The sequence below is a fragment of the Fundulus heteroclitus genome, chromosome 8, assembly GCF_011125445.2.
Source record: "Fundulus heteroclitus isolate FHET01 chromosome 8, MU-UCD_Fhet_4.1, whole genome shotgun sequence".
Classification (NCBI taxonomy): Eukaryota; Metazoa; Chordata; class Actinopteri; order Cyprinodontiformes; family Fundulidae; genus Fundulus; species Fundulus heteroclitus.
Window position 1 is genome coordinate 30679177 of NC_046368.1, and position 16406 is coordinate 30695582.

Sequence of the window (16406 nt, forward strand, 5' to 3'; positions counted from 1 at the left end):
CTGACAAAAGCGAGGCTGCCATACTCAGCGCCACCGGGCCCTCTGACCACCACCAACAGGCGAAACAGATAAAGTGTCTTGCCAAGTGACACGACAGAGACGGTTGGAGCATGGGGTCAAACCAGCAACCGGTCGGTTATAGAATGCACTCCCTACCTTGTGCGCCACTGTCGCCCCTATGTTATGTTAAAAGATGTTAGAGGTTGTAGTGCCATTAAAGCCATGATGAGAAAATACCAGCAGATTAAATTATTTTAAATAACTCTTTAATTAGTTCAGATTATATTAAATATTACACATATTGTTAAAAAATAATGGAATTAATTATTCTGTGACAGTTCTTTCCATTTGTGTTCAATTGCTATGGTTAATTTCTGCTTATTACTGGACCATTAAACAACTCAATTGAATTGGCACAGAAAATGTCATAGAGAAGATGGAGGCTCTCTTTTGAACCCCCTCGTAGCTCTGCTTGAACAGCAGGATGCGCTCACGAAAACCTCACGACAGCCGACTGAATTTCAAACAAGTTTGATTTTCACCGATCGTCCGATTCCTGATCGGGAGGTAGTCGTGAGAAGCCAGTCCCCCCTCCTCCCCCCCTCTACGATCAAGCTGAAATTCGGCCCGATTCAAAAAATGCTCGCACGACTGAGGAATCGGCCCAAAAAGGGGAAAAACTCGTACAGTGTACGCCCGGCTTAAGGTTGAGATGGAACTGTTCTGACAACTGTGAAAGGAATATGGAAGGAGTACTTTGACAAAAATATGAATGGGGATATGAGGGAGAACAAAAAGCAGGAGAAGACACCGTTGTGGATCAGGAAGTAGCAAAGATTAGAAAGGATGAAGTAAGGAAGGCATTGAAAAGGATGAAGAGTGGAAAGGCAGTTCTTCCTGATGATATACATGTGGTGGTATGGAAGTGTCTTGGAGAGACAGCAGTAGAGTTTTTGACTAGGCTGTTCAATGAGATCTTAGAGAGCAAGAGGATAGTTGAGAAGGTGACGTGTACTGCTGCCAATCTTTGAGAACAATGTATATCTGCAGAGTTGTGGCATCTACAGAGGAATGAAGTTGACGAGTGATACAATAGACTTATGGGAAAGACTACTACAGATCCCGTTTATGCGTCGAGGATGTTGATGGAGAAGTACAGAGAAGATCAGATCTAGAGAAAGTATATGACAGGGTGCTGACAGTGGAGCTGTGGTATTGTATGAGGAAGTCTGCACTAGCAGAAAAGTATGTTAGAGTGATGTAGGCCATGTATGTGAGCTGTATTTAGGTATTTATTAATTGTTTTAACACATCCCACCATAAAAATGAGTGCACAATGGTTTCCCGTTGACAATGGTATTTAACTTACAAATAAGCAAAACTAGGAAAAAAATGTGCAGAGCTTCAAAGCAATCTTTGTTCTGAGAAAAATGTGCATCCTCACTGCGTGTTTTCAGGCAAATTCGAAACACTAGACTACAATGGGTTAAACACAACTATCACTCTCTAATGCAGTCAGACAGATGCCTTCTGTGGCTTTTAAATTTCTTCTAATAACAGGGGGTGACTGTGGCTTGATGGGTTGAAAGGAAAAGCGCTATATAAGTTCAGTTCTTTTAGCTTCCAGAGTTTTTAAAGATGTCGCTCTTGTGGTTGTTTTTTTTTGTAGGCTTTGAGTTGTGTGCTTTAGAATTACGCTAATTTATGTCTATACCTGTTTTCCTGAGCTTCTGTTGACTTTTTGACAAGCAGATAAGATAAAGCAACCGTGCACCCTATAATTCTGTCCTTCACTATCTGAACACAGCAAAGATGCGCTTCACAGCTTTTATTCGTAATGCGCATTCCTGATATTTCAGAAGTACCCAGGATATAGAGCCTCAGAATTAGACAGGCACCAGCGCGGTCTGCATCATACTTCAGGAGCTGACAGTCTCAATCCTTCCCCCTCCTCTTATCTGCCAGCTCTCTCCTCACCCCCTATAGCACCAGAGATAAATTACAGCTCCTCCATCTCTATTAACTCCCAGTTACGATGGAGAGGAGAGCCAAACAGTTCAAAGGTAATCTCGTTCTTCATACCACCGTGCCACAGTGGTTTAAAGGAGCAGACATTTACTTATGTAGACTACAATGTCCTCTTTGTACTTTCTCTCCTGAGTCATGGGTGAAAGCCTAAGGTCAGAGTTCAGTGGTGCTCACAGAGATCTGGTATCTGTAATATGAGCTAAGTTAATACTTCAGAGGTTAATTGCTGCTTTATATCTTGAACTAATTCAGCAACCATTTAAACGACTGTATCAGGAATTTTAACTCACTGGTGCTGATGTGTAATCCCATCTGAACTCCATGGAGTCTACTTAACTATTCATTTAAAAGAAAGTAGGAAGTTAGGAGGTTAAAGTGAAACCAAATGAAATAAGCAGATGCTTGAGTGCACTAAAGTGTATCAAGTTACTCATAGCTAATTTGGGTCCAGATAGATGTAGCACATTGAGTGTGTCGCCTTCTATGTGGGGCTTCATTAGAAATCACCTGACTTCAGCAGAATAGTGTATGAGGTTTTGAAAAGTTTAAATGCGTAAGCTTTGGACTTCTGGATTGGACCTTTCAACCTGCCTACCTGCCTGCCTGTCATTAACAATCTAATATTGTCTATTTTTGCTGTAATGGTTTGACATATAGACTCTCTAAGAAAGACTATAATGGAACACATGAACAATTACAAATTCTGCAGAATAACTCAAAGGAACAACTACTTATTTTGTTAGGCTAATGTCAAACAATCAGATTGGAGCTGCAGTGGCAACATCTGAAAGGGAAAAGTCGAAAGAAGGAGCAGTACCCAGTCCCTGTTGCTTTGTAAAATAAACACTAATCTCTGCCAAAGACATGCCCCTCATGAAATTGTTTAATCCAACCTGTTTGTGTACAACACTGACATTATTAGCATGAACTCAGCAAATGATATAGCAGCTGCAGATTTTTTTAAAAACGGGCTGCTGTTAATACACAACAAAAGCCGTTTCTTTGGGCTGTGTACAGAGGGAAGTGCATCATGTTGGTCAGCCCACAGTGGCTACTGTATGTGTTAGATGTGACCACAGTTTTAAATAAACGTAGCTTTTAAGGATCTCGGCCTATTTATATCCATGCCAAACGCAGACAAGGTAGAAAAAACATAAACACTAATGGCAAGTGGGTTAATCAGCACAACAGAAACATCTATTCATGAGGTGAGTAAAAAATCACCTTCTCCCCCGCACATACCGTAAAATATGAAAAAGGCACAACTCTTTTGACTCGTTGTTCGGTGGTCCTCCATAATTCACACAAACTAAAAAAAAGTTTTCTGTTTCTTTGTTTTCATGGAAAAACCCCTTTCACATTAAGGGTTGAGTGGGCCACCGCAACCCCTTCTTTATTTATTCTGTTTGTCTGTCTGTATATCTATCTATCTATCTAGCTATCTAGCTAATATCTATATCTTTATATATCTATATCTATGTATATATATATATATATATATATATATATATATATATATATATATATATATATATATATATATATATATATACATACATACATACATACATACATAAATATAGATATATACAGATATATATACACACACACACACACATATATATATATATATATATATATATATATATATATATATATATATATATATATATATATATATAAATACATGTGTGTTTGTGTGTGTGTGTTTTCAGGGGGAAGTAATGGGTGGGGGGGTCAGGGTGGAGTCGCCTAGTCTAAGCCAGCAAACAGAGACGGGTTGTTGGGCACAGAGCCTCTCACGAGCTCTATGCTTGCGGCTTTAAATCACTTTGTGCACAACACGCTTAACCACAAATATGACAAGTCTCACAAATATGATTGTCTGTGTGGGCGGCAGATGACCGAATTAAAGCTCAACTTATACAGCAATGTACCGGCAATGCTATGTCAGAACTGGCACAGTTCATTGTAAAAAAATAACAGTTCTACTTAAATGAACTCTAAATATTGGAATAGTAGAAATTCCCAGTGGTAGGCTGTTGGTTCTTTGGAACATCTTACTGGCTTTCTTCTGCTTTCTTCTCAGGTGTTCTCCTGGATATGAACACAAAGTGGAAGCTTTGTATGATATAAAGCACGCATCTGGATAATGCCACTTCATTTGTGTAGCCCAGCATTTTGTCAACCTTTTTGAATGAATAGAAGTCTGAGCAAGAAAATCTTCAAGGTGTGTTATGTATTAAAAAAAAATAAAGAGCCAAATATTGATTTAGGCACAGAAACATATTTTTTCCTTTATCTTGTGAAACTGTTGCAACAGCAATTATTACTATTACTAAAATGGCGAACAGTCGAAACCAGGGGTGCCTCCAGGGGTGGCCAGGGGTGGCCATGGCCCTGTGCCATGTCCTGGCCACCCCACTGGCAAGTGTCTATTGTAGTAGCGTCAGTTTAGCATTTCATCCTATCATGCACAGCCAGCAAGACAGATGCTCTTCCTTGGCTTCTATCGCACTTATTTGTATCTGCCAGTATCTACTTCCCTTAGTAACTGTTTTGTTTTCCAATAAATTAACAAATGTACACCCTATTCCTAATTTAATTACGCAATAAAAATGTATTGTTGTTCAACTCAAAATGTTAACTGTGCTATTATTGGGCTATGCACATTAGATCATTAGGAACATTAAAAATTCAGAAAACCATTAAAAACCATAAGATATTAGTAGGCGTTTACTTAAGTCTTTCTGATTCTGCCTGTTTTCTACATGCAGCTTTACTACAACAGTAGAATAAAATCCTGAAATTACAGCTTTTAGTTTCAGTGCCACCCCAAGAGGTTAAGTGGCTCCATCTGGCCACCCCTATGAAATATTTCTGGAGGCGCCACTGGTCGAAACGTTCAAAAGTTGCTAGGATGTGCTGGTGTAGTCGTACACAGCGGTCAAGTGAGGGATTTCCACCAAAAAGGTTTCAGAGCTAACCTAGTGATAGTACTAACTCAGAGCTTATCTGTTTATTTCCCAGAAGAAGCCACTAATGGAGCCACTGAATCTATTAACTTGAGTGTACTTCTTCTTTAACCTAAAAAGAGCGTGAGCTCACTATTTCTTATCCTTGTTTCGATATGACAGATTTTAAATAGGTCAACCCACAGCATATTGCTGCGCTTTGTTTTCTGATTAGTTCATAAGCATAATTTCTGCCTTGATCCTCTACCACTGTCAGTCTTTTGATATTGGCAGGTAGTGTTAATAAATCCAGCTTTGAACTCAGTGAATAACTTTGGTCTTCCAGCCCTGCTGAAACTGGTCAGAGATCAGCTAATCTAGCTTGCTGCTCCCAACAGTATTAAGACATTAGGCCAATTTCAGGCTATCTGTTGGAAAGGATGGGATAGAAATAATGTTATTATTGTAGTTAAACAGCCTATCTGAATTACCATTCCCCACAAACATCTTAAGTAAATCTGACAGAGGGTCAAACAATTCCTGGATGAGATGCTTATAGTCTGTGATGGGCTGGCGATATGTCCACAATGTACCCCCCCCCCAACCATATGCCTGCTCTAAGACTGAGTGACTCTCGCACATACAGCTCCTCGTCTTGTTAAACTCTTCTAGTGCTTAAATTTCCTCTGAATGAGAATAAAACCCATTCCTTCAGATCTGTTCTCTCTGTGACATGTTTTTTTCTTTTTGTTGCCTCAATTTGAATTAAAGCAGTAACCTCAACAATGACATCCAGACCCTGTGAGAGCTTGTGAATTATGTAAAGTGCCATTTCTGGGTGTGCTTGTTTTGCTTCCAGAGCTCTCTCCAGATGATAGCAAATCAGCTGGATTCACTTACTCATTGTTCTGAGAACTGTGTGAAGTACCCATGTTACACGTGTCCAGAAATGGAGGACAGAGTTAAATAAACAGTTGAGATATTTTGTCCCTGATAGTGATTAGTCATTTCAGAAAACTGTACTTGCTTATACTGAGTCTGAAGTATGTACTGAATACCTACCTCTAGATTAAACAATATAAATAGTGTATAGTAACTAAAAAGCTGTATAGACACAATTACTTATTACTTATAATAAGTAATTACTTGACAGACCTGACAGGACTTACTTTTGAACAAAATGTGCTTCATTACAATTAGCGTCAAGTATACAATTAATGCTTCCGTTTAAAAGAGCTTGCTCTGTAGCTCATTGCTTGTGAACAGGACTTTCACTTTTCCCTTTTAGGGTAAAGCGTTGGACTCCTTTAGTTTTCACGCAATCACTGTCATTTTTTTTAAACCAAAAATATTTCTGTTTAGTCTTTTTGTTAAGTATGAAGACCTAGAATTATTTCAGTTAGATAGCCAGCAGTGCACAGCAACAAGTAGGAAGGCACTGGCTATGCTCCACATAACCATGCAGCATTCTGTGACATCTGATTAAAAGGACTTGAAATGATAGCAACAGCTGAGCAGAAAATGCTTGAGGTTTTAAAACCATATCCATTTAAAGTCGTCCATCATGCACGACCATCCGAACTAGGAAAAGATATAAAGGTATAAAGAAACCTCTGAATATAAATTCAGTTTGTTTCAACAGACATTTTCTATCTTGAAAATGTTTTATTAGGAAACACGATTCCCCGTACAAAATAATGGAAAGGAAATTGTTTGTTCCGGCGCCAACCCTTACACCCCCAGCAAAACACGGGCAGCACTGAAAATTCCAGTCATTTTCAGCACAAAAGTATAATTAATCCAATATTAAAACATTTCTAGTAGCATTGTATGGTGGGATAAAGAAGAAACAATACAGTTTTTTTGGAAAGACAAACAACTTCAGTGGTGACCTAAAGCGAGCACAGTGAGTTCTCCATCCCAGAGAATTACGAACTGGGCCTAAAAGCCAAAATGACAAGTTTTGACATCACTGGCATTCCATATTAAACTGCCTAGAAGCACTGGTCATCACTATCTCCAGACTTGCAATTAAAAATAAATCAGTTGCTAATTGAAAGTTGCTTCTGCTTGTGCTTCAAAGTGTAAGGCACAGTCTCATAATATTTGTATATGTACAGAGTGATGCTGCGTGAGACAGCTTTGTTTGGGTGATGCTGTGCAGAGATGCTTTGCACTTCTTCAAACTATGCACACACTTGATGTTTTGCGTGCCAGTCACAGAAGGGAATCAACACAGAAGAAGGAGTACATATGTATCAGCTGCATATGGAGCATATACTGACACGACAAAGTCAGGTCCACAAGAGGAGCACAGAGACCTGGCTCCTTTTCTGGATTTCTCACTTACTAAAAACAATTCAACAAATTTGTATTTGCGGTGAAATTAATGACCATGGCAGGCATGCAATATTAGAAAAATAGCTAGAAAGTAGCTAGACAAATCGGTATTTAGGTGCAGTCAAATGTAGAGGTGCCACCTTCAGGAAGTCTTGCCTGCATGGTCTATAGAGTGAGATCCAGGAATCGGTTGGGCATGCAACACAGCCCTTTTTTTTGATCAATGAGAATGTCCTGTTGAAAGGGTTTGAGGCTGGACCAAAGTGCAGACTGGACCTCAGGAGCAGCATGGTGAGTGGATGGGTTTTGATGAAAACTGAAAGGAAAAACTTGCAGCACAGCAGGCAGGGAAAAGATGTGGCATGGACAGAGAAGCAGGCAGAAACACAGGAAACGTAACCAACATGGTAACAGTTGCTTCACCTTGTTTATTTCAGATTGACCTTATTGTCATCCATGTCGGTCTTTTACTACTACTTCAAGAAGTACCTGAGCTGTTCTGTGAAACTGTTAATTAACAACTGTATGAGGTGCAGATGACATTAAACCTGAGGCGACAACAGTGATTGTAAATGGATGCAATAAGCTGCTCTGACAGCAATCATCCAAAAACGCCTTGATCAGGTCCAAAACCTGAGCTCATGTAGGGACACCACAATGAACCAAACGAGGAACCCTGCTCCTGAATTTAAAAATGTTTGCCATAAAAATCAAAAATGTTCCTTCATGCTCTCTGAAACTGCTTGGAGGATTTATATGAAACAACCACACAACTAGAGCTAAGTTAATTGGGTTCATTTACAATTGATCAATATGACCAAACTGTATTGTGTACCTTGCTCTGCACATGATCTTAGTCCCACTAAACACTAAGTTTAGTGGGATACTTGAAACCTCAACAAGCTCTACATATGTCTAACAACAATAATAGACCTTGAATTTCTCCATTTTAAAAAACCGTGGCTGACTTTCAGGAAATTCATTTCACGTTTTCACAACTCAATTGGCCAGGTCTGTCCAAACATTACCTCAATCAACCATACGATCAGTTGAGCTGCTTAATACTGGGTTTTATCAGTGACAACAAGCAAAACCTCTGGTGTGCCGTTGCTGGTTTTGAAAAGAGTCTTGAGGAGAATGCTGGACCTATCAGAGCTGTTCTACAATACAAACAACCCCTTGGAAATTTCCTGAACCTAGAGATAGCACAACCCCCTCTGCAGGAACCTTGGGGTGTAAAATTATCTCAGATTCTGTGGTACTTCCTGCAGAGGTTCCTGTTCTCAGGGAAACATTCTTACAAAGGAAAAACCCCTCTGAATAGAATAGATTCCAGAGTGGCAATCAGTGGGCTTAGAGCAGACATAAACTGATCAATTTAAAAATTGACCGTGCCGTTGGCGTAGGGGTAGTGCGCCTGGCCCATGTACTAGAGGCCTTAGTCCTCCACGCGGCTGTGTCTTCTTTACCGCATGTGATCCTCATCTCTCATTCCCCTTCTTCCTGTCAGCCTACTTTAAATAAAATTGTCACTAGTGCCACAAAAAAATCCAGAAAAATAATATATATACAAATTGGAAACAAACTGTTCAAAATATGAAATATAGAAGCAGAAATTAATAACAAGAAAGCAGGAATTTCAAAAGGAGCAAACGACATATCTGACTCCAACAGTGTGATGATGCACGTACTGTCAAACATCCAAGTGAAAAAGAGTAATGTAGTGTCATTTTTTTTTTTTGATATTCAGTTTTATGGGTTTAATGTTGGAAATTGTATAAATAAATTGGGCATATTCACATTCTCCAGCACCCTCTCACTCAGAGAAAGAACAATGCACAATGCTGGGCCCCACAGATTTACCCGCCTGAGTCCGCCCCTGCCTGCTCACTGTGTGATGATGGAAACATCCAGATAAGTGCCTCCTTGTGAATAAGGCTCAGCTAAAGCAAACAGAACAGCTCATTTTGTCAAGAGTAGCACGTTTTCCATCTAGAACCCAAACATACCCAAGATGTTCCAGGCATGTTGGAAATTCTCTTACGTTGACCTCGTGTTACGTGTAGTGCATGCAGATTCAAGAGAAAACAGGCTGAACCCATAGTGGTCTGAAACAGATCATCTCTAATAAGAGTTCAACAATATTATTCCCTCACTGAAAGAAAAAATCATGAAAAGTAACAAAGTGACAGCTGGTGCTTTGTTGCTATATATATATATATATATATATATATATATATATATATATATATATATATATATATATATATATATATATATATATATATATATATATATATATATATATATATATATATATATAAATTTAAGGTCTATTATTGGTTTCAAATATATATATATATATATATATATATATATATATATATATATATATATATATATATATATATATATATATATATATATATATGAAACCAAATGCTATCCTTCCTCTGTTTTTAATGCACAGCACTTTGAATCGTCTTGTTACTGAAAAGTGCTTTATAAACATACCTGCCTTGCCTTCTTTCTGTCCCACTTAACACCACACGTTTTTTTTAAATTCAAATTAGTTATGATAATGGTACAGCATTACTTTATATGGATGCCATAATAAATGACTTTTACCTACAACGTCCTGCTTAAAAACAAAGTAGTACACCTTCTCATACCTTAACAACAAACTCGGTCCCTGATATTATATCCTTGAAAGTCTTTAAGAAGCTTTACGTTTTGCGCACATCAGTCGTCACGCCGGTGCGTGTTGCGCGTCTTTCTTGTTTTTGCCGTAACAATCAGCGTAATAAAGAGGAGCACTTCACCTGGTTTCTGCGCGGTGCTGCGGCTCAGGTCCAAACTCTCCGGCGGTCAGGGGGAACACTGCGCCGTGAAACGAGTGCGCCCTCAGAGGGCACGAAAACCGGGCGGTGCGGATGTGTCCTCCCCCGTATGATGGCACAGCGGCGCGTGCGCGTGTCGAGACGCCTGCGACGCGCGTGCAGGTGACAGTGACGGTCCTCGCTTTGATTTCCCCCTCCTGTGGAACTCTGCGCACTCCGAGGTGGATCTCTACGCTCTCGCCTGTTGGGTTGTGACACTTTTCAATCAACAAGGGAGTCGCCCTTAATGTTGCTCAATGTGCCGTCAACTTGATTTAGAGAGCCCACCGCCTCCCCTCCCCCAAACCCCCTTTTGTCAACACAGCTCCTCTCTCCATTAAACGTTTTAATATACAGCCTTCCGCTTCATGCTTAGATATTTAGAACTCTTAAGCACTTCTAGACTTTGTCACGTTGCAAACACATACTTAAATATGTATTCTGCTGGGATTCTATGGGATAGGCCAACAGAATTTGAGAAATGTGATGTGGATTAGTATTCAGCTCCCCAGACAAAACTTTCTAGAGCCACCTGTGCTGAAGGCTTTTGTCTCAACCAGCGTTTTACCTCTGCAGAGTGAAATTCCTGTCTTCTACACAAAATAACCCAATTTCAGTCAGGTTGGATGGGGTGTCTGTGAGCATCAAGCCACAAAAATTCTCAATTGGATTTGGGTTCGGACTTTAACTGGGCCGTTCTAACTCACGAACAGGCTTTGATCTGAACTATTCCACTGTAGTCTTGACCTACCTCACAGTGTCTGCCAACACAAGCCGCTTGGACCTTGGAGACAAGCACCCTTTTCCTTCCATTCATACTGATTTTAGCTCAGCAGAAAAACAGCATTTCACTCAGAAATATACATTTAGAACTAAAGCCTCATAGTGGGCAATATTGTACTTTTTTTATCAATTGTCTACATAGAAGTGGAGAAGATAAAAGAACTGAAAACCCCCCAGAAGGAATTCTCACCAGAAAATCAGCAGTAAGTTGTTGTAAGGTATCCACATAGGAAAAACAGATGATCTCTCCTCAATATATTTCTTCTTCAAAAAATGGAAAGCTTTGTTGTTTTTCTTCTTTAGCTCATGGGCCGACGCCCATCTTTCACAGAAACCCCTATCGGACCTTATTGGGAGGACACAGATGTCCTAACCTAAGTCTTACATCCTGTGAGGCCAAATAGACTAACAGGTATGAGGTAGGCTGTGTTTTTAGCGTTGTTGTCTTGTTAGAAGGGGAACCTCTGTCCCAGTCTAAAGTTTCCTCTTACAGCCTATAACAGGTGATCTTCCAGGATTGCCCTGTATTTAGCTGTATTTGTACTTTGCTATTGTTGCTGACTGAGCCTTTCCCCTTTCTACAGGATAGCATTAAGGACTTGTTTTCATTTCATCTAATGGCCCTGGGTAGGCTGGGCTCTATGAGCAAACCTGACTTTCTTCATTAAACCAACCTTCTCCAAATTCAGCAGTAAAATGTTGACGATTGAACAGTGAAGCAGTGTTCGGCGTGGATAGAGCAGTTTTCTTGCAATTTGAAGGTTGTAGGTCCGATTTCAGCTTTCCCCTGTCACACGTAGATGCGCGCTATATAAATCCAGTCCATTTATATGGGAGAGACCACAAGGGGTATGATGGTATTGTGGATTTTGCTTCATACAGTGTATGCTTTTCCACCTGTGAAAGAAAGTCTTGGGTAGCCAAAAGGTGGGTTGATTCCTTCCAGTGGCCACATCTCAATCTGCTGTGCTCCTGGTTTATGATGCATCCACAAAGATGCATCTTTTCAGTGTTTCTCTGCCTGCACACAACTAAACCTTAACTTTCATTTTATTTTATAAACATTGTATTGTTTTTTTGTTTCACAAATGAGCTTCTGACAGAAACGTATGCTGGATCAATGTCTGATGTTATTAATATGTTAGCATAGGAAGCTTTGAAGCAGAAGCTAATTTTAGAGAGGTTACACCTTGTTTATGCCTGCCATTTCTGTGCCCATCAACAGCGCCCCATGGCTGAAATGCTTGTGCAAACCTTGAGGGCAGGAGGCATGTTCCTCTGTTCGGCCCAGTCGTATACTTCCTCATCTCTGTAACTTTCTGCACACACTCCTTCGCCAAACACAGACGCAGGGCAGAGGCGAACCACCTACCACAGTAGTTTCAGGTCGAAAATACAAGACTGACGCCAGCATCTGAGTCAAGGCTGCCAGTTCTGTGCGTCAATAAGTGAAACAGCTCTTCAAACACACTTTTCAGATACAGCAAATTCTCTACTAACTTCAGCTGGCTTGGACAAAAGAACCTGTTATTATTAGATAGGTAAACAGTAACTGAAGTAAAATGTTAGAAAGGTTGCCGTCGACTCTCAGATGCTGCAAAATATGATTAGGAAACCCAGGAAAAAAACTAATAGAGAACAGATTTAAGCATATGTTTCTGTACTTCTTTTTATCAGTTGATGATAGTGCAGCATTGATGGGGAGGTTCATTTGTTCCATGTTTGATTAACAGCGTGGGAAACTACGTTGCTGTGGTTTTTGTTTATATGTTTTGTCTATTCTCTTTTTTTATTTTCGATACAGAGCACACGTAATGGGAACCAGTAAATATAACCAGAGTATTTATTTTATTTATTGTTTTCAGCTTTTCTTTATTTAAATTTTTTTTTTTTAGGTCTTGCAGTAGTGCCCTGTTTAGCAATTGGATCCCATGTCTAACACCTATAAGGCCAAAGCCAAGAGCTGCCGCTTACCTGCGCTTTACCTTAAAGCCTTGCCCGTATCCTCAGCTGATCTAAATGGGTCCCAGACTGAGCCCATCTGTGGTTTATGCTTGAGCCCTGTTATTAGGCTGATGAGGAACAGTTCCTGGGTGTCTCCTTACAGATAAACCACACGATGTGGGAAATATTTCACAACAGCCGCATCCAGGAATCTTCTCAAAGCAGCTGATGACACTGACAAGGTAATAGCTGGTGCTACGTGTCTGTGACTCGTGTGTGATACTCGCCAACAATCCCAGCAGCGCAGAACGCCGTACCTGTGTGTCTGATGTGTGTTTAAGATGTAATGATTGCAGGGGAGTTGAAAGGACGGTGAATGTTCTTAAAGGATGTGCTTCAACTGATAAGAAAAGGAGAGCTAAGAGACTCGAGCAAATAGCTATTGTGCTTTTAGACAAGAGCACAATGAAGCACACAACGGTAATAGGTGTTTAAATTCAACTTTAGAGTGTCATTCATTATGTGGAGAAAGGAACAAACTGTTTGTCAAAAGGAGCTTAACAAATAGCAAACGGTGCAATTTGGTCCACATGCAGGCCAGCGGTGGGTACATAAACTGTCTGAGTTGAGAGAAACTAGAATGTTTTTCACACCACTGTGCAAACACCGAAGACCTCCAGCCATGAAGTATAAAGATGACATAATTGGGGAGGGGAAGCCTTCAAAGGAAGGGCCCCTCAGAATATGGTCCAGCATCCTCAGATAGGGATTATCAGAATACACAGTCGATGGGTAAAGTGCCATTTTTTTATCCCAGATAAACACCCACAAAAGATCAGATGTATTTCCTTCTGAGCACCACAGTCATACGATACTCTATATAATACACTCTTATTTTTACTATCTAAACTTTGTTGTGTTCCTCTCCTGTGAAAGAGTGTGTTGGAACCTCCGGCGATCCCCCCTTTCAACACTCCCCTGCTGCACCTCAAGGGTCCATGGGTCTCTCCGTCGCTTCCTCTGGGGGATTTGCGGGGTGAAGCTGCAGCACCTGCCCACAGCAGGTCATGTGACCGGTGATGATCTCCCCTTCCACATGTAGTATCCCTTTCCTCAAAAGGTCTTCTGTTGCTTCTTTTGCACTGTTGCAGGTTCTGGATCCCTCCCTCACAAATCAGATAAGTACAAGCCACGAGAAAGTTTTGATCTCACAAACAACGGGGTCCATTGGTACAACCTGTTGAGCTTGAAGTTTGTATACGTCCACCGGTTTGTGTTTAATGTTTAAAGGAGCAATAAGTGAAATTTTACCACTAGGTGCACTGTTGAGTAGTGTCTGTAGACCAAAACAAGATGTATGGTAAACCATGCCTCTCTCTCCCTTCAAAATTTAAACACCAGACCAGTTATTCATTTATATTTAAACCATTTCGTCAAAAACAGAATGCCCTGAATGTACGCGCGGATCACGGAGGACAGCTCACAAGCCCACCAGGCTAGCTTAAACAATGCTAACTGTGTTAGCTGGGCTACCGGCTACTCGCTTTACATAACAGCGACACCTGACCCATCCCTGGTCAAACTCCAATGATTAACCCATATGCCTCAATTGTAGTATTACATTGAGTCAAATCAACATAGCAACACAAGTCTAACAAGACTGGAACACCAACTAAAACAAACTTTTGACTTCATGCTGTTACTCACCTGTCTGGAGGAGAAAAGCTAGTCAAACTGGAGCTGCTTCTGCTCTCAAAATACTCTCCAGGCCAATGTTAATCCTCGTTTTGCCTCTTCCCTTGTCTGGCAACTTCCAAAGACTGTTTTTTTTTTTTTTTTGCGGTAATAATGGCTCCTGATCGTCTTCAGGTGAACCTGGCAGGGGCATTGTATGGGTAGTGAGGGGCTAAACTCTGAGTGGCAGCTTTCACGTTGATGTACATGGACGTGCAGCCGGCCCGACTTTGTAGAGACTGGAGAACAACACAGAGAGATGGTGTGTGACGTCATAGCATAATCCATCTAAAAAGAAACCTTTAGTTCTTCACAAAGCAAGTTTTTTGTTCTTCCTGTCTAAAATAATGACATTTCATGTAAAAATGAGAGTTTGAACTAATGTGACAATATAATTGACCCCAACTGTACAATTACACCACTATGCAATGAGCTACACAACGAGTATCAAGTAAACCATCTGTTAATTCATATGAATTCTGGCAAAATAAAAAAAATGGACCATTTAATGTCAGTTAAATTAAAGCTCTTCCGTGTCTTCCTGCGAGCTGTTAAATCTGCTGCTGGCCACTGAAGCTGTAAGAGCACTTGTACACATGTGCAGGGGGATGTCAGACAGGGGGTCTTTGTGCTGGTTCAGGGTAGGGTTCAGTGGAATTTGCTTAAAAGACATGAACAAACACAAACACAGCAACTCCACCTAGCCCCCCTTAATTACTCTTAGTAGCCATTCACAATTCATGATGTGAAAGAGCTTAGTGAACATAAAGTATTTGAATGTTTTACATATATATATATATATTACATATATATACCCATGCTCTGTGTTATTTAAGCTTCATCCACCACACCAGCAAGCCTGCTTCTCTGCTGCTCTGCGAACAAGTTCATTCCGTACACCTGTTTCCTGCTCTATATAAGCGCTCCACAGACAGCAAGACACTGCCAGATTATTGAAGGCCTTAGCCCGTAAATATCCACCTTTTTTTCTTTATACCTGCCTTGCCCTTGACGAACATCTACGTTGCTTTTTGATTTCTGAACCGCGACCGACAAAGTCATTCTGAGGCTTAGTAAATATCACTATGATTAAAAATGAGATTACCTCGATGAAGTCTTTGAATATCACTTATATGCTTATTCAAATTGGATACACTGTAATAATTGTCAAAAAATTTAACAGATGTTTTTGGGTTAAATCAATGTCTTTTATTTACATTTATTTCTAAGAATAGTTTTAGTGTTTCAATCAGATGAGGTTTTTTGCAAGTTATTTTAACTATTTAAGGAGAAGCCCTCTATTACTCATCAGTTTCATGGGCTATAAGTATGAAATATTTAAATCAGTATCTTAAATATCAACCTAAAAGTTTAGCCCTGTGGTCTCAAACTCAAATCCTCGGGGGCGGATGTTCTGGATCTTTTAGATGTGTCTCATGCCCTACTCACCTGAATCAAGTTGCTAGATTGCTCTGCTAATGAGTGGAACTGCTGGAAACCTTTCAGTGAAGGTTCAGAGACTGAAAAAGCACCTCTGTGCATTTAAGCTGACAACATTTCACCAAACTGCATCTAAAGTATGGGACTTCTTAAATAAATGACCATATTTATCAAAAGATTCAGTTAATATATTGCCTTAAATATGTAAATGTGTGTTTTCATCCTGGTAATCTCAAAATGCATCAGGGCAAAAATTATTTAAAATGTATTTCTTGGATTTATTGCTATATTTATAAAAATAAGG

The 16406-nt window shown here is 40.0% G+C and overlaps 1 protein-coding gene across 1 annotated transcript in view; it reads right to left on the reverse strand.

The window, feature by feature from the left end:
* The window catches only part of LOC105915524 (hyaluronan and proteoglycan link protein 1), a 29638-nt gene extending 19215 nt beyond the window's left edge, over nucleotides 1–10423 (reverse strand). The window contains exon 1 of the mRNA XM_012849655.3: nucleotides 10145–10423. The gene's annotated coding sequence lies outside the window, so the exon portion shown is untranslated. The remainder of the gene's footprint in view (nucleotides 1–10144) is intronic.
* Nucleotides 10424–16406: the final 5983 nt, after the last annotated feature.